Genomic DNA, 23,653 nt, shown 5'->3' with positions numbered 1-23,653 from the left:
TTTACAAGATAGAGCTAAAAATTTAGTAAAATTCAAGTAAAAGAGTGTTAAAACGAACGCTTAAAATATCAACCGAAGTTATCAGCACTAAGAATATTTTGGGAAAAAATGATGAACAACTCATAAAAGGTATTCTTTTTCTTAAGATGTCTGAATTAAATTTCAAAAGTTTAATTTTACGTTAAAAAAATAGCCAAAAAGGGTTTCCCCAGAATGAAATTTCGACAGTCTTTTTTTAGAGGCTTTTGAAAGGTCATACTACTAGTGATGCCATTTTCCCATGAAGAAGAATAAATCTGCCAATGAAATTTGGCAATATCTGATGTGACTTGATTCATTTCTGCTCAATACGGCCCAAATATGACTCCCTCTGAGACAGCTTTGTTCAACCGTCCGTTTTCGTGCCGCAAGTCAGAAGAAGATCCCCTCTTATTAAGTATGAGTCACCACCCGTAATACACTCCACCCGATTCTCCGTAATTGGTATGCACGGTTATTCCGTGAGACCGTTAATAATTAAAATCTAAACATTCTTCTCCAGCCTCCTTGCATCGGAGAGATTTATTACAAAATAAAAGGGGTCCTAGGTCTCCTTTTTCCATGACTTGGAGGGTATCGGAATTCAAGCCGCACATAACTGTGGTTCTCCATCCTGATAGTCGAGACGATGAAATTGGTCCGGTCGATCGCGCGACACGCAAGGAACGGGTAGAAAACTTTCCATAGCAATATTTTTATAGACAATTAGTTGCGTGGCGTATACTTCGCGATATATCGATGGATCTGCCATTTAAACCTATGGAATAAGATCGATAAACAGGGTGTTTGCAACGAACACCCTAGTAATTGAATCTTCACCATAGCTTCAAAAAGAGAATTATCGATAATCGATTATCCACGCCTCGCCACTGCAGAGAGTACTGATTGTATCGGTCTCTTTATAAAAATAACACGAAAATTTAAATTTTTTAACACGCCGCAATTTATTGACCTACGCGTCAGAAGTGGATCCGGCAATTTTGCAACATCGGATTTCCTTCATTTAAACCTATGCTATACGTAATCGATTCTTGTCGGAGTACCTGGCCCCTCCAAGAATCGATATATTTCCAGAGGTTTAAATGGGTTGCTAATGGCACCGGGTTTATGTCTTTTCGATGCTCCATTTGCATGCAACTTCAGAAGGTTATTTTTGCGAGTATACCGACCGCTGACATGAACTTTTTTCACCAAGCTCTAATGTTATACCCTTAAATGATGGGATCATAAGCGGTTCTATCTTAAAGTCTTATCGAATTCGCGCATCTGCGGGCTGATTATTGAAAATGATAGATAAAGCAATAGATAAAGTGGACAAAAAAGATATGGAGGGATCCTATTGGTGGAAGCGGGTGATTGCAATGGATGAATGACGTGGGTAATAGACCAACTAACGGCGACCCACGAGAGACCCTGTAGTCAATCCATGATTTACCACCTTGGTCTATAAGAACCACCATTTCAACCAACAGGATCGCTCCTATACACCTAATGTCTTCTTTGTCTATAGCCTTGTCCATCAATTTCAATAATCGGCCCGCTGGATGGCTGCCGTGTATCATGAAAAGCGGATCAAGTTGATATGCGAAATTGTTCAATTTTTATGGGTCTAAAGCGGTCCGCTGGCGATTACTATTAGTGTGCAGAAGGCAAGTAGACAGGTGCAACTCCTTACGGCGAACAAACTTTTTCTACTGATTAAAACTCCAGCGTTACATAAAAATTCGTTACTGCGCGTTTATCGGGTTTTGAGATGATTAGTCAAAATTAATCCGCGAATTGCATGCATGTACCTAAGTAATGAGTTCTCATGTTTAATTTACTTTTGATGCCTTTCTTTCTCTTTTTTACCTCTCCTGTCCTCTGAATTCACGTGGAAGAGTAGATATTCGAGGCTCGTAATTATTAGACGGATGCATTCACAGTTTTTATTAGCTTCTCGCTTTCTCACACGTCTCTGTCTCAATCCTCCATTTTTTTACCCTTCGTCCACTGTCTCTCGCTTTCTCATCAAACTTGCCTCGGTCTCTCGTCGGATTCGTTCGGCTGATCTCTTACCCCATATGGAAATAATCCAAAACTCGATCGTTCACCAAAATATTCCGTCAGAAAGTTTTGCGGTAGTGTAAACGTTGAACTTCAAACTCTGTTTCCACCATCAAAATGAGACGATCAAAATGGGAAATCGACACAACCGTATGGAGTGTTGCCCATCCAAAAGAGGCACCTCTACTCTGACGTGCTAAGGAAAAACGCCGTATGAACCTTTGGATGTTGCCAAATTTCATTCACTTAAATATTTATTTTTAAGGAGATTTATGAACATTCCACCTGAAATTTTCAGGAACTTTATGTGAAATTGGGAACAGAATTACCTGAAAAATTGGATGGAAAATATTCATAAGTTTAACTGGAAATTCGTGTTTTATACCAGGAAGTTTGGCAACGCCTGAAGGTTCATACGGCGTTTTTCCTTAGCACGGCAGTATTTCTTTATCAACATGTCGAACAATGAACAATCGACATGAAATTTCAAAAATGCGTATCTCGTATGTGACGTTTCGAAACTCCCGCTACTAATTCATTTTTTAAAAGGAGACCGAACCAAAATCGTTTTCACAAAATATTCGCATATAACGAGCAGAGTATCAAGAGTGGCGGTAGCCACCCCCGGTCGAGGAAAATGACGTCCTACTAAAGTCCCGATAACAAACGGGTGGCCGACACTCTTAGTCACAGGCAACTCCCTTAACTTGAAAATTGATTCGGTTGGAACTCGACTGCAGCCCAAACGACGGCTCGGATTCCTACGATCTTGGTGTCTACGGACGCATCTCAATTAGGACTACAAAGTGGAAGAGTTTCAATAAGATCCATTGAGTTTTCAAAAAGTTATAAGCACTTAATGACCCAAAACGACGAAAATTTTACTTTTCACTTTGCCGGGAAATTTGAATTTCAAGAATCCACGGTCCTGAGAAAGTCACTCAAACTCCGCGATAACGGTAAACTTTAGACCCATAAAAGTGGGTACCTAAAGAATCGCCATGTTACCGTGTCCACGGGTTTTTACAGTTTTTTAACATTCCTGGTGTTCTAAAAGAGAAATTACGGAAAATACGACTAAACTGCCCGTCATGACCATCTTTAACAACAGATTTCTCGCTTACCCGGCCGCGGATTGTAATGGAGCCTATATAAAGGGCACTCCGTGAAGATGTGAGGATTTCATTTTGCCACATAAAAAAGCGCTTTATCTCACGGATAATCCAGCATCCGCTTACATCCTTCAAAATTTTAGCTATAATTTTTGAATTTAGAAAAAAACCAGTAATATAATGGTTCAACGCCATTGGTTCATTCTGTTCAGGTTCGTCCGAGTTTCGGGAACGAAATTCCTGTCGTCGTTATCAACCTCCATCTACTGTATTTATTTGTGAATAATGAACAGATGTAATTTAAAAGTTCAATTCATTTTAGATCCTAACTAATATTACACACTTATATTATTACGCCCACTTTTATCCCGATACACTAATTCATTGGTTTCTTAAAAATCTCAAGTGATTTCTGGTCGGTCGTTGCCAACCTCTTTAACTAGTTGTGAATAGATTTACCTAATTTGGATAAGAGTTTAATTCTTTGTAGATGCTAACTACTATATTTACATACTCATATTATTACGTCTCACGTGTTCTACTGGAGCCCGATATACTATTACCTTAGTTTCTCTTAAAATTTTCAAGTGGTATCTTTATTTTATTGAACGAAAATGTGACAAATTTTTAAGTGAGGTTATGTCGTCATATTTATGTCAGTACCTGACCTAAGCGATAGATGTAATTCAGGTAAATTACGTTAACGAAATTACACCGAAATTGTGCCAAACTCTAAAGAGGAAGCAGCATTTACATCACAGAATGCATGCTCGTGACTAAAGTCTAAAAATTACTGGAATATGAGCCTCGGCCTTCACATGCGACTGTCACTGAACTTCGACCAAAATTTATTCGCTCTATATCTTGCCATCAATCTATGTACTCTGGAGTGATTATGCTTCTCTGAAGTGTATGTTATTTACATTAAGAACATGTTTCCTTCATGATTTATCTTGGAATCCTCCTATCTCTTCTACCGTTCTTGTTACGCGTGGCTTGCGAACCTGAGTATGTGAGGCACAATTCCATCCCTTTTCGGAACAGTTCAATCATAGGTCAACTTAATGTCACATAATCAAAGGTCTTTGACTGTGAGCATTTGCTCAAATTGGTTTCTTCTGAGTCGCTTTGATTTTGCGTCAGGAGTTGTTAGAAACATCATTTTGCCCAACTTTAGTAACAAGGTCTTTAATGAAAGGTATGTACCCGTTTTATTCTCATAATTTCATAAGTTGATGATAAAAATACAATGAAGGCTTCATTTTCTTGCATAAATTGCTGTGTGAAATGGGTGCGTCCATCCCTCCTCTATTTAAAAGAGTAACAGAATGTATCGCCCATCTGTTTAGAGGACTTCAGTATTAAGATACGTAGGTACGTGTTCCTGTCTAGTTCCATTGCAATAAGTGTGATCGTATTAATCAAGGCTAAATACAATTAGACCCCATGGTATCAATGTAATCATAAATGCCTCTCCACTCTTACCAACTAGGTGCGGCATATCCTCCGATCAAGAGATGGAGATTGCCGTCTCAGTAGGTACGAGGGTGAGCCTACGAACCCAGGTATGGTGACCGTAAGTACCGCTTTGGCCTCTCACATTCAGATGAGCCTTTTTTTCTAATGAACTCATGCCAATACTTAGATCTCCAGACTTATTTACTGCATTAAGAACACATAAGATAATAAATTAAATAGGTCAAGTCAGTTGTCAATCTTTATACCAAGTGCAGGTACCAACATAATTTTTTGTCATTGGGTGGACAAAGGACACTAGCTGCAATGCAGCGATTCATAGATTCAATTGTTCCCAACCGATCCGTGATTTGGCATCACTCCTTTGGATAAAAAGATCACGATATTTCCATTATTATAAATTAAAAACATCATTTAATTTGACAACAGTTCTGTGTGCGTTTCCCACTGTCTGAAGTTCAGTAAAAATAAGGACTCAATTGTGGTGGCCACATTCTTCATGATGCAGTTAGAGTTACTTCTCAACCAATGAACACCTGCAGATTCAGATTCGTTTCAGAATCAGCATTGGTGTGCTCTCTCGCGGCTAACGCCGAAACCCTAGTTTTCACTTTCACTTTTCTCCACCAGCAGCGCTGTGTGAACCCGACGGCACTTATCATCATTGTGGCTTATGGAGAAATCAAGAACTACTTGTGTTTTTTTCGACATTTTTAATTCAATCATCATTAATTTTTGCAAATTTTGCTGCAAACGGGTAGTTAAAGCCATAGTGAATCCATTAATGTATCATACTCTTGAATAATATTCCAAAAAGGAAGTAAATTGAGACTTAAACCAAGTGTGAACCAACAAGCATTTCTTATCACGGCGGCTTACGGGAAAAGCAACGACTGCTTGTGTTTTTTCGACATTTTTTAAGTCAATCGATATTAATTTGTGTAAATTTTGCTATAAATAGATGGTGAAAGCCATAATAAATCCATTCATGTATGTTACTCCTGGATTTTATTCATATAGGGATTTAATTTCTGACTTATACAAAGTGTGAACCAAACCGGCATTCTAACATGGTGCGGCTTATGGAGAAATCAACAACACTGCTTGTGTTTTTTCGACGCTTCGGTTTTGCTAGTTCTTCGTACAGCCAGACCTTTAGGTACTTATTCACCCAAAAACGACCTGATATAAACTACAAAAACCCTCACAAACATTTTTCGGGCAAAAAATCCGGTCGAGGAAATTGACGTGTCACTTCCTTTTCAAGTATAAGATAGGCAAAAACCTTTGATGAATTCCCAAGGTCCACTAAGACTAATAATCATCAAAAAGTTCAAAAAAAAAAATAAATCCCTTGCCAAAAATAAAAAAAAAAAACCGATTTTGAGATAAATCCCTCGAATGAACTTGAAATCACAAAATCGGTCGAGGATGTCAACTGAAACTTTTTCCCCTTTAATTATGAGCTCCGCAACAAGCGTGACTCGCTTGTACCTTTTCATACACGAGCCGCACGAATTCATCTCTTCTTCTCTCCTCTCCTTCCGTCCATGGACAGAGGTCCAAAATTTTTCGGATTTACTGACGCGACCGGCTGCGGCTCGGTGCGTAAACATGGGTGGATTATACTAAGATTACACATAAGTCAGAGAGAAACACATACAACCTGTCGACTTAAGTGGGGCTCATTCCGTGAAGGGACTCAACTCCTCCACTATAACAATTCCACTAATAATTTTGCGATTCAGAAATCCCCTCACTTGTCCGGACCTAACGTGTCTGTCGAAATGTCATCCAATGGTACAGATGTATTTTATACTTAACTGATAGAGTATAAGAACAATTATTACTTACAACCTACCTACCGTCCAAAGCAAATGGTAAGCTCCCTTAAAAAAAAAATCCATGTTTCAGATGAATCATGTTTCGAAAAAGTCTAACATGTGGTTATGGAAAAATGGGTCGACTGGTGAAATTGCAACCGACTTGAAGCCGACATCAGGGATGATAAGAAGGCACCGATTCACTGAGAGCATCGAGCCGCAGCCGGTCGCGTCAGTAAATCCGAAAAATTTTGGACCTCTGTCCATGGACGGAAGGAGAGGAGAGAAGAAGAGATGAATTCGTGCGGCTCGTGTATGAAAAGGTACAAGCGAGTCACGCTTGTTGCGGAGCTCATAATTAAAGGGGAAAAAGTTTCAGTTGACATCCTCGACCGATTTTGTGATTTCAAGTTCATTCGAGGGATTTATCTCAAAATCGGTTTTTTTTATTTATTTTTGGCAAGGGATTTATTTTTTTTTTTTGAACTTTTTGATGATTATTAGTCTTAGTGGACCTTGGGAATTCATCAAAGGTTTTTGCCTATCTTATACTTGAAAAGGAAGTGACACGTCAATTTCCTCGACCGGATTTTTTGCCCGAAAAATGTTTGTGAGGGTTTTTGTAGTTTTGATTACACTGTTATTGACGCTCTGTTCACGATTTATGTGGGAAAAAAAGGCGCCTCTAAATTTTGATGGGCAACATTAAACACTGGCATCGATGTCCCTTTCTGATCGTGGAATCAGCGCTTTTGAATAAGTGTATCAGTTCTTTTGAATAGATCGTTTTCGACACATCAAGCAGGCGAGATTGTATCCATATCGATTGGTTCAACCTGTGAACAAAGCCTCGAAAGTCAATTGAGCAACCTGAGGGAACGGGGTTTTGTTTTTATAGATTTTTGATACTTATATGAGTACGAAATGGCAGTGAAGAGTGATTTTGGTAAGAATTCTCTCATTTCCATGCTTTTCCAACTTAGATCCTAAAATTTGTGTTTGGAGTTATGTTCTATTGTTTTGAACCAATCGATACATCGAACCACTATCGAATACGATCTATTCTGACATAACCGAAAATTGAGTCGGTGTGGTGTGGCTAAGCAGAGTTATTAACTGGTACATCTCAGAGACTCAAACGCTTGAGTAAGAAAATAAGCGAGTTACTGTACGCAACTTACAGCCTATCCCATGATTGTAATGCATTATTTAGAACAGCCATTGTGTTCCTCCCTTTTGTTCATATTTGTCGTAAAAGTCATGGTTCTCATCAAACTCAATTTAAGATGTTTAGTAGAATCGAAGGATATTGTGCAGGTTAAAAGAAATTGTTCGTGATGTTAGACCTGAATTAATGTTACTCATGTTTATTTGTTACAGGTGAGAAAATGTTTGCGGACTTCATTTCAATATCTTGCAAAATCAATCTTGGATCTCGGTGAGTTGTATGCTGTGTTTTGCGTATGAGTGTATCTATTCCATGAAAAACCATACAAACTTAGTGAGGAGATTTCGCGGTATTGATATTTAGACCGCGTTTAGCAGAAAGTAACCAAACCACATCAGCTATTCACTGGTAAAAAAAAAAAAACCTATTGGTTCAAGAGTGCAGTTTCTTGTCGCCGGATTTAAGAGTCTGGACTCTTGTTTCAGTGCAAAATCCGCTTGAATCAATGCAAAATCCGCTTGAAACAAGAGTTCAAGACTCTTGAATCCGGCGACAAGAAACTGCACTCTTAAGTCAATGCAATACTGCATTGGTCCAAGAGGTTTTTTATTTTTACCAGTGTTGCCTTAATTTGAACGGGTAGTTAAATTTTTCACATGAACACGGTCGTGCGGATTGTTGGGCAAATTTCAGTAAATTTTCTGCATAGTGGGAAGAAAAATTCCTTAAACTTCTCTGAGGATAATCCGCAAAAATGTTCTCCTGTAAAAAATTAAATTGCCCTGTTAAAATTGGCAGTAGCCTGATGTGCTTAGGTTCCTCTTTGCTCAACACGGTTCGCTTAGCCATGGATGTGTCAAAATCGCGGAGCACCCGCAGGTTTGAGTTTTGACTGCGGGACGCACTCGTAAAGGCTTAAAGACATGGATGATCGAAGCTGGAAATGGCAGTAGGAGTCGGGTTGATTAGCCTCAGCAGGCTCAAAGTATCATCTAGCCAAGGTCAGGAAGAAGCTTCATTTCTATTATTTCCTTCTGCCTCCGCAGTCCGCACTGCCTTCCCGCGGCCCAACGCCGACCACTCCATCCTCCTTGCGCGGGCTCCTGCTCCAGTCGACTCAAATCCAATTTATTTTCTCCACACTCTGCCCTGGATTGCGCTGTGTGCGCGCCCCTTTCCGTGGAACTGCCTCCCCTCCGTCGTCGACAGCCCCCATCCTCTCTCTCCAGAGTTGCCAAATTCGTTGGGAAAATCAAGAAGATTTTAAAAGAGGAAAATCTTGTCTCCCGAATGGAGAATTCTCAACGGAGACAAAAGACCCTCCACTGGCCTCTTGGCGACAGGTGGAAGCTTTACTTTCGGAGATTCAACAGTTCCTTACGGCCAATGGAGATGTTGCATGTGTGAGGGATTTGCGATTTGACTGTTGTTTCTTTTGTAAAAGTTCGCGAGAAACACGATGGTGCCACTGGTTATCTCTGAAATCAACTCCCAAGCTCAAAAGAAGCTCTCAAGTTGAGGCCAAAATGGAGGGGATATTCTACGCTATCCTGAGAGTCCACCTCTACATCAACACAAACTCTCCATGCAAAGATACGGAGCAAATACATTGACAGGGCTGCCACTTTATTTGGGGACTCTAAAACTGAAAACACGGCAATCCTGCTAATGTATTTGCTCCCTATCTTTGCATGGAGAGTTTGTTTTGATGAAGAGGTGGACTCTCAAGGTAGGGCGGGATATCCCCTCCATTTTGGCCTCACTTTGAGAGCTTTTTTTGAGCTTGGGAGATGATTTCAGAGAAAACCAGTGGCACCATCGTGTTTCTCGCGAACTTTTACAAAAGAAACAACAGTCGAATCGCAAATCCCTCACACATGCAACATCTCCATTATAAGGGAGCAACAGCCATCACCCTTTTTTTGGCTGTTGACCTACCTACATGGTGGATGACGAGCTTCGGGTGACGTCATGAGCCAAACAAGTTCCCAAAACTTCGGTTTAGGAACCGCAGGCTGATTGTTGAAGTTGATAGACAAAGCGACAAAAAAGACAAAATTTATATGGAGGGATCCTAATTGTGGAAGCGGATGTTTGCAATGGATAACGGAGGTAGCTTATAACAGATTAAGTAACGGCAACCCACGAAAGACCCCTCAGTTAGTAGATCATTTTCTTCCATAGTCTATAGAGCCACCCATTTCAGCCAATAGGACCGCTCCACACTCCTTATGTCTTCTTTGTCTATTGATTTGTCTATCAATTTCAACAATCAACCCGTCGGCAACTCGATAGCGATGGTTTATTCTTGAAATTGCTGATCTTACTCAAATGGTTGTTTTTCGGGGGGCTCGACGTGCACGGCTACAGTTTTAAACAGAAGTTTTCGGTCTTAGGAACCTAGGTTTGGTTCAGGCATCGGAAGTTTCTGTTAGCCACACTAGTTTTTACCGTAAAAAGTGCACTTTTTAGCATGGCTGACAAAATCTTTTGAAGCAAACTTTTGCTTCCCCGGACTGAAAATCTCGGTTAGGCGGAGCGCAATCCTTGGTGTTCCGTATGAACCGCGAAGTTTTTCCACGCTATGAGTCATTCCCATATACTCCAAGTTTCACAACCAGTATCCTCTCATGATCTGTATTCATTTCATCATCCTCCCGTCAAGCAAATTCTCTTACAAATCGGCAACATGGCTCAGGTGTCGGGATGCTCGCATTACTACACGTTGCGTGAGATCACCCGTCTCCCGTGGGTGCGCATGCGCCCAGCACTGCCAGCCTCTGCGTCTGCGCGGAGCCACCTGACTTTACTGTCAGGCCAAGGAAAAACACCGTATGAACCTTCGAGAGTTGCCAAATTTCCCTTGATAAAGCATGTATTTTTGACAACATTCATGCATACTTCTCCTTGAAATTTTCCGATATTTTAGATTAAATTGCCTACAAAATTGTCTGAAAATTTTGAAAAATAATATTCGAAATTTTCCCAGTAAATCCGGTTTTTATCGGAGGAAACTTGGCAACGTCTGGAGGCTCGTTTTTTCTTAGAACGACAGTGTACCGTTATGCGAAGGAAAAACGCCGTATGAGCATTCTAATGTTGCTAGATTTCCTCCCAGGAAATATTTTATTGTCCGAAAATGTTTTGAATTTCTCCTTTGAAATTTTCAGACAATATGGATCAAATTACAAACAAAATTCTCCGGAAAGTCGGAAGAAAAATATCCTTAATTTTTCCCGAAAATGCGTGATTTTTCAAAGGAAATTTGGCAACGTCTGAAGTCTCAAACGGCGTTCTTCCTCAACGTGGCAGTTTTCCAGGACCAGCGAGAATCCGAGGGATTTCAGGCCGGTCCGGCAGCCTCCTGCTCGGGGATTTCTGAGCGTGAATTAGGGGGGTTGAGGGGGCGAACAAGGGGGGGGGCGGGAAAAAGGAATTAGTTGTCGCTTGTCGGACATTCGAAGCCGAGTTCATCGCATCATCGACGATTTTGTGGCGGCGACAACGCGAGACACCGTGTCATCCGTGTTCCTCCGCCGTCGCGTCGCCCACCTGGAGGTCCTTGTCGCTTCCGATTCTTTGTGTCCTCTCCAAGCTCAAAAGGACCGAATTACTCTCAAGATTTATGGCCTATCGTCTCTGCTGCGTCGGTGCACAAGCTCGAGCTGTGTGCTTGAGTGCGCATGCGCAACAGGTGGTTCCCCGCTCGAAGCCGAGTTCTATAGCGACGAGAACCTTGCTGAAAACGACCGCGTTGACAGCATACTGATATCAATGTGATATTACCATATTGACAACGTACATATATCAGTGTGATATCACCATGTTGACAACATACTGATACCAGTGTGATATCACTACGTATGTTGACAACATACGGATACCAGTGTGATATCACCACGTTAACACCTACCGATATCAGTGTGATATCATCACAAATGCACGTATATAGCCCGAATAATTCACCTACAAAACCCGAGAAAAACGGGTGGCCAATGCTACAAAACAGCAGAACATTAAATCTGGGACATTTCTGGGTGGTTTCAATCCCACAGGTATATAGAAAACAAAAATATTTAGAAAATTACTATTTTTGCTTTTTAGAATTACTCTCGGGTGTTCTGGTTTTTGTAATTTTTTATACATTTTTGGTTCCTAATCGAGGAGGAAGTTGAAACCATCCCGAAACGTCCCAAGCTAAATTTTTTGTTGTTTTTTTACCTTGGTTACCCGCTTCTCTTATGTTATGTGAAATCAACTTCGTCATGGTTCAATGAATGGTTTCGTCATGGTTTCGTTCATTCTTCATGGTTTCCAGTACCAGGAATAACCGAGAAAACCCGGGATTCATCAGGGAATGAAAATTTCAGGGAAAATCTGAGAAGAACAGAGAATCGGTTTCAGAAATCGGGAATCTCTTCTTCTACTGCTTCGAGACCATTTCGTCTTAGAATTTTTCGGAAAAAATATTAAACAAGTTTTTTTCTATAATTTTGTTTTTATGTTTCAGATCATTTTGATATAAAAGGTAACATGTAGAACATTAGAAATTTTTGTACCTATGTATACATTTTATTCCCTCACACAAAAATTAATTAAAAATTATCTAAATTGAAAACCAGCAGATTCTCCTTTTCGTCCCCCGCCGCGTTCTATACACACCTGTATTTCAATGTAGGATCAATCATTTCGCCATTTTTGTCCTCCGGAACATAGAGCAACTGGAAATGTGTAGCCTAGTGTTAAATGACCGGGACTGAAAAAAATTATCAATTACCGTTGAGTAACCAACCTTCACTGTAACTTATTCTCGCCGTTACACTTCTTATCAAGAGAGAAAGTGGTATTATGATACGTAATGAGCAGGCCCTCTCCTACCTTTTCTTTCAGTGAGCACAGAGCGTTGAACGAACCAAAGTAGGAAATAACCTTTATCCCGCAAAATTTGAATACATGCGCTACTCATAATTACAGACGTTCAAAAGGTGTAAACAGCATTAGATATCTGCGATACCTCCTGTTAAAATTTTACGTAGAGCCAGCGATTGCAAGTCAAGTCGATGCAAAACTAAAAGGCGGGAAACCGTACACAGCTGAGAAGAGACCTTGGTCTGTAGAAAAACCGAAAATGTAGTTTTTGATAGAAAGGTGATACTAACATTTTGAGACAAAACTTCCAAAGATTTCCACCTACACTAGAGTTATGGCATTTTGAAGTTCGCAAGTAAAAAAATGTGTTTTCGTGGAAAAGCCTTTTGAAAGTGAAGTCTCCAATTGTAAAGGTACAAATAGCCGGATCGTGAATTTGTGCCAAAATTGGCACAAAAATGAACTAAAGTACCCGAAAATTCTTTTTTAGGACTAGAGAGAGAGTTTTCAGGCGAAAACTCCAAATCGATGTTTCAACCCAACACGAGAAAAATCTAGCCACTGGAAATTTTGCCACCGATGACTAAAGGTCCTATGCCTGTGGACGATCACACACCGTCTCTCCCCCAAAAAGAACGTAACAACACATCAATGTTGCCAAATTTCCCCTCGAAAATTGCACTTCTTCTGGGCGAATCGAGGAAATTTCTAACCGGAAATTTCCCCGTTTTTCTTTAATCTCATGCAAAAATCAGGAAAACTTGGAACAGAATTGCACGGGTAAATTCCTGTGAAAAGTTAAATCGTTGGAGTCAATTTTGCAATCCTGCAATGAAGTTCCTCCAGGAAACGACAAAATTAACTATCCTATTAAGAAAATTTTAATATTACTAATGTCCCAGTCGTAAGAATGCGGAGATGAGCCTGCCGCATCGCGATATGGAACAGAAAATATGTCATAATATTTTAGTAAAAATGGACATTTTTTTGTCGCACTTACTCTTCAATCTTCATGGCTTGACTTTAAAAGCAGAGTTTATCGGAAGAAGACTGATCTTGAGGTTTTTAGGGGATAGTAATCTCAGACTCCCACGGGTTGGGGGCGTTACCTAGTGGGCGCGTCAGCAGGTGGCGGATAGCTGGATTCCCTATGTAGGTAGTGCCGTCGTGTAATACTTGTGTAGGGTAGCCTTGAATATATTGAATAAAAGGTCGCGGACCAAACGCTCCAAGCCCCAAATACCCAGCGTGTTAAGCGACCCGTGCGTTGGGAGTATGGCACCAGGGGCAAATGGTGCCTTAACGGAGCCCTGGGATACCGGGCGACCTCCCAGCGTATGTAGCCTTACCCTGGTAAGAGGCTCTGCTAGGGTGGACCACACCACTTCCTCACATCTCGTGGGACTCATATGGATAAAATTCACTCTGAAACACCACAAAACCAGAACATCTCAGGGGAGAGTCGACCAGACTCAGACCTAGAGATGGTACTTCAGGGGAATGAGGAGAAGCAACACACTGCTACATCCTCAGAACTCCGCACAGGCGGGGGGCATGAAAATGCCGCACTGCAAGAATCCGAGGTGATGGAAGTCTCCTCTGAGACGGAGGAGAGGCTTTTGGGAGAACCGAAAGACTCAGCAACCTCAGAGGAAACTACCGGGGTGGCGGAAGCCAGAACCGGAGAGACCGAGCCAAAGGACAAAACGAAGAAGAGGAAACTTTCTGGAGCCCAAATTAAAAAGCGAAGAAGGGAAAGAAAACTGAGGGAGGAGCAGGAGAAGGCAGCGGAGGGGAAGTCAGCAATGACAACCAACCCGCAGACTTCAGCCGGCACCCCCACAGCTACCACCGGGGAGCAGGAAAAGGGAAAACCCCCCTCTAAACCTGCAAACTCGAATAAGAAATCTGGAGCGGCAAAGCGGAAACAGAAAAAAGCTGGTTCCTCGCAGCCGCAAACAGATAGGTTAAGGGAGCTGCAGCTGAAAGGCCAAACCTCCAAGAGAGGGAGATCGGACAGCAGCACACCGGACTCCGCCAAGAACACTGTGCCAAACAAACGCTGGAAAGACCAACCAGGACCTTCGTTCTCTGGCGTAGTCACCAGCATTAAAATGGCAGTGGTACCGAAGGACTATCCAAAGAGCAGGCTCAGCGAAAAAGAAATGGAGCTGGTACAGCAGGCTCTTCTAGCAAGGATAGAACCAGACTCAGAAAGTAAGCCACAATTTCAGGGAACCAAATTCGAGCAGGGAGCACTGATGCTGTACTGCAGAAACTTGGTTACCAAAATTTGGCTGCAGGATAAGACGGCTACTCTGGTACCCTGGGAAGGGGCAGAGCTGAAGGCGGTCCTTGCAAAGGACCTCATCGTAAGCTGCAGGGTCATCTTCGAAGCACCAGCAGAGTTGAAGAAGGCAAAGCCGTCCGAGATCTTGGAAAAGATCGAGGGACAGAACGGTGGACTTCTTACCAAAGACTGGAAAGTTATACACTCAAAGGAGACCACGAAAGGTCAAACTTTGGTGTGCGTAGTGGACATGGCTTCGTTGGCAGTCCTGGAGGCGAGGAAGATGGTTATCTACATCGGATTCAACTCAGTGAGGCTAACGAACTTGGACAGAAAGAAAGCAGGGAATGAAGATCGTGCAGATCAATCTGCATAAAAGCAAGGCTGCGACAGCAAACCTTGTGAAAAACTTCCTCACTAAGAAACTGGACATTGCACTCATCCAGGAACCCTGGACCATCAAAGGGAAACCTGCAGGATTCGGTGGGGCTGGCGCTGACTTAGTCTATGACTTGTCAGGGGAAAACAGACCCAGAACCTGCATATTAGTGAGGAAGGGAATAAACTCTATGCCGCTAAGAAACCTCATAACTGCAGATCTAACAGCGGTGAAGGTGAATGTAAAAAGAGAAGGGGAGGACAGGGCGAGGGAGTTTATACTTGCATCGTCCTACCTCCCCTACGAATTAGAACCACCAACAGCGGAACTTCAGAGGCTGGTAGACTATGCAACGAGAGGGAGGAGCAGACTGATCGTAGGAACAGACGCAAACTCCCACCACGTCGCATGGGGCAGCACAGACACAAATGGTAGAGGTAACCAACTACTTGAATTTATAAGCAGTTTTAATTTAAACGTTTTGAATTTAGGTAACGAACCAACCTTTGTGACTAGAAACAGGAGTGAGGTCATAGACATCACAATTGCATCTAGCAACGCAGAGGATTGGGTAAAAGACTGGAGGGTGGCTAAGGAGCTGGTCTCCTTGTCAGACCACCGGTATATCACCTTCAAGCTGAATGTAGAGGCCAAAAGCACATACTTCTACAGGAATCCTAGACGTACTGACTGGGACCTTTATCGAAAAGAGCTCGTCAGGAGACTAGGAGAAGTAGAATTGAGGTACGGCAACATTCAGGAGCTAAATGCAGCAGCCCTCGCCTTAGAGGGGGTCATCACATCAGCATATCACAACAGCTGTCCAGAGATCAAGAGAAGGGAACCAACACTGGAATGGTGGAGCCCTAAATTGGGCGAACTAAGACAGGAAACGAGGAAACTCTGGAATAAAGCGAGAAGAGATGGAAGTTGGGACGAATACTACACATCACTAAACGCTTACAACAGAGAGTTAAGAAGGGCGAAAAAAGAGTCCTGGCGGAAGTTCTGCGAAGAGATAGATACATACTCAGACGGAGCTAAACTCATGAGACTCTTAGCAAAAGACCCAGCGTTTAAAGGAGGCAACCTTATGAAACCAGATGGATCGCTAACGGAGACGGAGGCGGAAACACTGGAGGTGCTCCTGCAAACACACTTCCCCGAATGCGAACCGTTACAGGACGAAAACTCGAATGAGGCCAGGGAGACGCAGACCTTCGTAAGGAGGACGGGCAGACTGGACTGGCACGAGGCGAGGGAAACTGTCACGGTCAACAGACTAAAGTGGGCGGTGAAATCTTTCAAACCATACAAGGCACCTGGACCTGACGGAATACTGCCAGCACTATTACAACAGGGAGCTGAAATATTGCAACCTGCGCTTATCAGGATCCTAAGAGCCAGCCTTGCATTTGGTTACATACCTCAAGGGTGGAGGGAGGTCAGAGTGGTCTTTCTGCCCAAGCATGGCCGGAAGAACTTCGACCAGGCCAAGGCATATAGGCCTATCTGTCTTTCTTCATTCATAACTAAAACACTGGAAAGGCTAGTTGACAGAAGGATGTGTGAGGGGCTACTGAGGGTAGCACCATTGCACAGCCACCAACATGCCTACCAGATTGGGAAGTCCACGGAGACAGCACTGAATTCCCTTGTTGAGCAAATCGAACGAGCTATGAAGAGCAAGGAAGTAGCATTAGCTGTTTTTCTCGACATCGAAGGAGCGTTCGACAACACATCCATTGATGCGATATTAAACTCTGCCAGGACAAAAGGGCTGAACAACACCACATACAGATGGGTAGAGGCCCTCCTTAGAGGTCGTCATGTAAATGCAGACTTGTTTGGAGAATCGAGAAGGGTTCGCGCAACCAGGGGCTGCCCACAAGGGGGAGTCATCTCTCCCAAATTGTGGAACCTGGTAGCAGATGAACTTCTGGTTCGTCTAAATGAGGCTGGATACTATGCGCAAGCATATGCAGATGACTTCGTTATACTGATAAGAGGAAAACACTGCAACGACCTCTCAGACCTAATGAGCGGAGCTCTCAGGATCGTGGAGGAGTGGTGCAGAGATAAGAACCTCAGGGTGAATCCTACGAAGACGACATTGGTCCCATTCACAAGGAAATACAACCTAGGTAACATCCAAGCTCCAAGCATTTTTGGAAGTGAAATTAAGGTGGCTGACACAGTCAAATATCTAGGTGTCTACCTAGATAAAAGAATGAACTGGAACCAGCACCTAGAGCACATCATAAACCGAGCAAAAAGGGCCATGAATTTGGCCAGAAGGTCGGTTGGCAAGAGGTGGGGGCTGAAACCGGCGATAACCAAATGGGTCTATACGTCGATAGTAAGACCCATCATAACATATGCAGCATGCATATGGTGGGAAAAAACGGAGCAAAAGGGAGCTCGGAACAAGCTGGACTCGCTGCAAAGACTGGCATGCTTGTACACGACAGGAGCAGTGAGAACAACTCCAACAGCGGCAATGGAGGTGATGCTAGGCCTGCCACCCCTGCACCTAGCAGTGAAGGGGGAGGCAGTAGCAGGAGCCTTTAGGCTGAAAACCAACAGCTTAGATGGCAAACTGCGGCCAAGACACCAGTCACTCTGTGAGAGTCCAAGCTTCCCTCCGGCTTTACACATGGTCTCTGATCAAATGAAAACAACGTACAACTTCGACATTCCATACAGGCTCCGCATCAGCGAAGGCGAGGGGAACCAGAAAATGGTAGACGATGCCCTGGCTGCCTCGGAAGTTAGCTACTTCACTGACGGATCTAAGTCAGGAGATAAGACAGGAGCAGCGGTGTACGGAAACAAAAACTGCAAACTGAAGGCGAGTCTCGGTAGGAGCACCACGGTGAACCAGGCGGAGCTATACGCCATAATGATGGCAGCGAATAACGCTATAGACAAAGGCTGGAGAGACAAAAGGATCACCTTTTTCTCGGACAGCCAAGCAACTCTAAAAGCGGTATCAAACTTCAAGGTCAATTCAAAATTGACCATGGAGGGCATACAGAGGCTCACAAGACTGGCCAACGACAACCACGTCACATTGGTGTGGGTTCGTGGGCACACAGGTGTGAGGGGGAACGAAACTGCTGACCGCTTAGCTAAGGAGGCATCAGAGGAAAATTACATCGGACCAGAACCAGTGTTTGGACTGACCAAAAAAGGATTCAGAACAACAGTGAGGGACTGGGTGATGGAAGAGGCGAACAAAGAGTGGCAGAATGCCGAAGGCATGAGACATTCCAAGCAAATGCTGGAAGGCTACTCAAGGAAAATGACTGCAAACCTGTTGCATCGTAGCAGGGAGCAGCTAGGTATACTGTCGGGATTACTGACAGGACACAATCTCCTGCGGAAACACATGCACAGGATGGGTATCTTCAAGGATGAACCAAAGTGTAGGCTGTGTGAGGTAGAAGAGGAAACTGCAGAGCATATCATCTTCGACTGTGAAGCTCTGGAAAAGAAAAGACAGGACATCCGAGGAGATAACTCCTGGGATGACTGTCTAGCACCTGAGTTAGTTGCGGGCACTCTCCTCCAACTTGTTGAAGGGGAGGGCTTCTGGGACTAACCAGGAACCAACAACTGGGCACAATAGATCGAGAGGTCGCAGTGCATGGGGCAACCCACCAGAAAAAGGAAAAAAAAAAAAAAAAAAAAAAAAATCTCAGACTCAAAACGCGGACAGCTCTTAATTAAGTCTTTCAAATTATTCCCTCGGATCAAACTAGCGCTGGGTTTCCATAAATATTTACGTAGATCAGTGACAGGATAAGGCCTGTCATCGTTTTTCAAATGGAAATTGACTTATAAAACGATCATTGGATGATGTTATACTCGCTTTGTACCATTAGTGAGCTGTCAACGCTTCTAATATAAATTCAGGCGTTGATTTTTTCATTGATGTTTTATTAAGGTTTCAATATTTTTGATCTGTCTGGATGAGTTACCATTAATAACCTCCAGATACATCTTCAACAATCTGTGGATTTTGATCTCATATCTTTCGAGAAACATGGTTGTCAACGTATGAAAATGTTGAGGCCCCAGCCGATTTTTCGGAGGGTATGGACTCGATCGACATGTGTCGATTGACACCGATTCGATCGATAAAATTCGATCGACTCACGGATTTTTCGATCGATTTCAGGTAATGTCGATCGATTCACGGCTTTGTCGATCGATTCACGTTTTTGACGATCCATTCACAGGTTTGTCGATTATTGATCAACGGTTTCGTCGATCGATACGGATTTTTCAATCGATTCTTGGGTTTATCGATCGACTCATAGGTTTCGTCGATCGATTCAAAAGTGTGTTGATCGATTCACTGGTTTGTCAATGGACTCACAGATCTTTTCGGGCGGCTGACGGATTTGGTCGCTTGATCCACGGGTTTATCGATCTATTCTCGGGTTTGTCGATCGGTTCACGGCGATCGATTCACATTTTTATTTTCCGATCGATTCATGCCGGTCGAATCCATAATCTCCGATTTTTCCGAGCGTGCACTGAATAGGGAAACCACGTCACAAATGCTGTTTCTAAATTGAGCCTGAAATTGTAGTTCCTGATTGCAAAATGCCGTCCAGCGGGTCGATTGTTGAATCGTTATCGAACGGACGTGATCGATAAATCCCTATCTTTACAATGCAATTTATCGATCAAGGTCATTCGATAACGATTCAACAATCGACCTGCAGTTGATGGTCCGTTCGAGTGTCATCTCGTTCTCCTCACGGTGACTTTTCGCCTCTATTAAGACGACCGAGGGCTCGAACTAGACGAGTAGGCGCGGACCGCGGGCACAGGTCCGTCAGGAAGTCGCGAGTTTTGCATAATCGTGCCGGGATATAGATCAAGAATTAGTTTTTTAACTTTCACGACGAAACCGAATGCATCATCGTTAAGACGCCGCGGTGCGGGGTGCGGATGTGTGAGCATAACTTTATTGACTTGTCTCCACCCGGGGTGGAGTGAGCCACAACACAACCCACGCCAAAAGTTGAGTTATGCCGCTAATATTCAGTTCAACGACTCAACTCTCGAACACTGCCGTGCTAAGCAAGAGCGCCGTATGAACATTCGAGGGTTGCCACATTTCCTTCAATAAAATGTTTATTTTTGAGAAAAGATATGTTTGTTTTTCCTCGAAAATTTCAGGGACTTTAGTTAAAATTGCGAACTAAATTGTCTGAAAAATTGGAAGGAAAATATTCGTAAGTTTATCCGGAAATTCGTGCGTAATCAAAGGAAATTTGGCAACGCCTTAAGGTACATACGGCGTTCTTCCTTAGTACGGCAGAATAGCCGACCTGTGGAAGAGCTTAACGTCGAATGTTTGACACTTACTGCCGGCTTCGTCGACGGCTGTTCATCAAATATTATGACAAATGAAAATAAATCTCCCGCCATCCAGTCTCGCAATTTTTGCAATTTAAATTTACCGAAAGGAGAGGCATTTTGAATTCTCTTATGAAAAAAAGAGGTAATAATGGCCTTGCCGATTACCTCTGTACGCATTCGTCGGAGAGGCAGTATAATTTCATGAGCTTTTTCAAGCCATACGCACAGTTGAGCAATCACAACTGTATTTAAGTTTTGCCCAGTCTCGGTCGATGAGGGAAAATTTCAAAATTAGGTACGTCTAGTGCCATTAACTCGCTCTTAATTTTCGTAACTATGCAAAACCTTCTCGTAAATTATTTTCTACCCTACTTATACCTAGGTCGAGGCTCGAAAAATAAGGCTGTAATCATTCATTTCCAGCCCAAGAGACTGGTAGTTAATTAAATTCCCAATGCTAGCGTGCGAAGAAAAAACGTCATATCGACGCTCCTATGACGTAAGGACGTATCTCTCTTTACACATGAGCCGCTGAAAGCATATAGTCATACGGAGGATAGGGCTCTTGTGGAAATCGGGTTATGCCCTTACTCCAGAGCAAAGGAGCGACCATAGGATTAGACGCGTCGCCAAATTTAATTTGATAAAATGTGACATTTTTTGAAAACTCGCGGATGTTTTTCTTTGAGAATTGAGAATGTTCTAAGAAACTCATTCCAGATTTAAGCTGAAATATCTAAAAATGTTAAGGAATCATGTTTACAACTGTTCTCAAGAATAAAAATTTTATCCCGGAAAATAAGGCAACGATTGAATGTTCTTACGACGTTTCTTATTACTGCCGTGCTAAGGAAGAACGCCGTATGAACCTTCAGGCGTTGCCAAATTTCCTCTAAAAAACATGAATTCCCCGGTAAACTTATGAATATTTTCCTTCCAATTTTTCAGATAATTTTGCTCGCAATTTCACCTTAAGTCCCTAAAAATTTCAAGGAACGATATTCATATCTTTCTCCAAAATCAAACATTTTATCGAAGGAAATTTGGCAACTCTTGAATCCTCATACGGCGTTCTTCCTTAGCACGGCAGCTTAGCCGTGCAGAATGAACGCTGAGGTAAATGCACGCACGGTGCGTACGTACTCATTTCGTCGCTCCTTTGACGTAAGGGCGTATCTCAATTTCCACATGAACCCTGGGACGCATGGAGCTATACGGAAAAAAGGGCTCACTTGGAAATTAAGTTACGTCAGAGGAGCGACGATTTAAGAACTCGAACTCGCCGACTGACTCCACTGTCTTCCTCAGTAACGCGTCGTCCATTTTCCACATGCGAGTATGTTTTGCAAGACCCAAGAAATCTCGCAGCAAATCTTCAATTAAAAAAACCTGTGAGAACGGCGAACTCCAACGAACTTAATTAATTCTTCGCAGCACAACTCGATCTTCAGTCTCACACACCTGAGCCGATCTGTCGTCCATTTGGACCGCGTGAAGCAGAAATTAGAGTGCCTTTATAGCGAGAGAATGGACAGATCGCTTGATGGAGGGCTTAAGGCCCAAAAGTGCAGCCATTCTTCTAACCAACTTCTAACACACAAAATTTTATCGCCAGGTTACAGATTTCAATTCTAACCAAGATGGCCAGGAATGTACATAAATGAGCGTTCTTTTGCAAAAATAAGTACATTTTTGCAAAAAGTCATCCAAATGCATGCTTTACAAACGACGATTCGTAACAATTGTATTCGTAAATTGCTCTGGACATTCGAAATTTATAGGTTGGCTGAATTTCTGGGCCCTAACTTTATTCGCGGAGGCATCGGTGAAGGCTGAAGGCCTGATGGACTTTCGGAGTTTCACATCTGTCTATACTCTCGCTATACAGATACTCTAGTAGAAAGAAACCAAGCCACATCAGCTATTGCCAAATTTAATCGGGCAATTTAATTTTTCACTAGAAAACGGTTGAGCGGATTTTTGTGCGAATTTCGGTGAATTTTCTACATAGTGCGAAGCAAATTCCTTAACATTTTCACAAGCATCCGCACAAACATACTCTTGTAAAAAATGAAATTGCCCGGTTGAATTTGGCAATAACTGATGTGGCTTGGTTCCTTTCTGCTGAAGCGGTCCACTCATGTGTATAGACGCACTCCAAAAAAATTGCAGTGACGTGTTTGGGTCTTAAGTTTTGGAATCTCGAGGACAAAACGTGGCTCTCAGGATTCCCATCGAGATATGACGTAATTTGGAGGTACTTGCTTCGTGAAGGTATCTACAAGCAAAATGAATACAAATACGAATTGAGAATTTTTGCAAGAGAATTCTCTTGGTTTTTACAGTCCTCCGTGTGCCGTAATTGCAATGCAAATTATTCCAAAATCAACACTTACTTTGGAATACTCAGTGTTTTATCTCTCATCGTAAAAATAACAGCACCAGAACAAAAATATGTTTCCTAGCGTAGAAACTTGGCCTTAAATTTCGTTTTTTGAACGGAAAACTAGCCTCCTCGAATTCCAGAGAAGTTCTTGACCAATTCGCATCTCCATTTCTTTAAACCACGTGGGTGTAACAATGAACGCATTGAACAGATATTCTGCCGGAGGCGCGCTGAATCGTATTTGTTGAAATTTTCCGACGGAAGAATACCCTGAAGATGCCATAGCAACACCGTTTCCGTGGAAAGTATACCGGTGTTGAAGATATTGTGCAGGGTCAACTGACCTTTGTCCAAAATTGTCGTTATTGAAACGCGTTGAAGCGCTCTTCTTACCTGCTCAACAATCAAGCGAGACCTTCCGAAAGAGAACCTCTCCTCACCTGCGATCCAGCTTTTATTTCCTTGCAAAGGATTGCCAACAGTGGCGTGGCGTGCTTTGCGATTTATCGATTTCTCGATCATTTAAACCTATTGAAAAGTATCGATAAATAGGGTGTTCGCAGCGAACACCTTAATAATCGATTATTTACCACAGCTTCTTGTGGGGAAATATCGATAGATCGCAAAACTCGCCACGCCACTGATTGCCAAAGGAAATTGTCTTCCCTTTTTCTCACGGTAACTCA

General features: G+C 42.6%; 1 protein-coding gene across 2 annotated transcripts in view; it reads left to right on the top strand.

Annotated features, from left to right (window-relative positions):
* The window catches only part of LOC109035303 (uncharacterized), a 195,061-nt gene that overhangs the window by 123,676 nt on the left and 47,732 nt on the right, over positions 1-23,653 (top strand). The window contains exon 4 of one of the 2 annotated variants that reach the window (XM_072302353.1): positions 7,877-7,934. The exons of the other annotated variant lie outside the window; for it this stretch is intronic. The gene's annotated coding sequence lies outside the window, so the exon portion shown is untranslated. The remainder of the gene's footprint in view (positions 1-7,876; positions 7,935-23,653) is intronic. 2 annotated transcript variants of the gene reach the window in all.

The sequence above is a fragment of the Bemisia tabaci genome, chromosome 7 (genome assembly GCF_918797505.1).
Source record: "Bemisia tabaci chromosome 7, PGI_BMITA_v3".
NCBI classification, from domain to species: domain Eukaryota; kingdom Metazoa; phylum Arthropoda; class Insecta; order Hemiptera; family Aleyrodidae; genus Bemisia; species Bemisia tabaci.
Note: the sequence above shows the minus strand (reverse complement) of the source record. Positions and strands in the feature narration are given on the sequence as shown.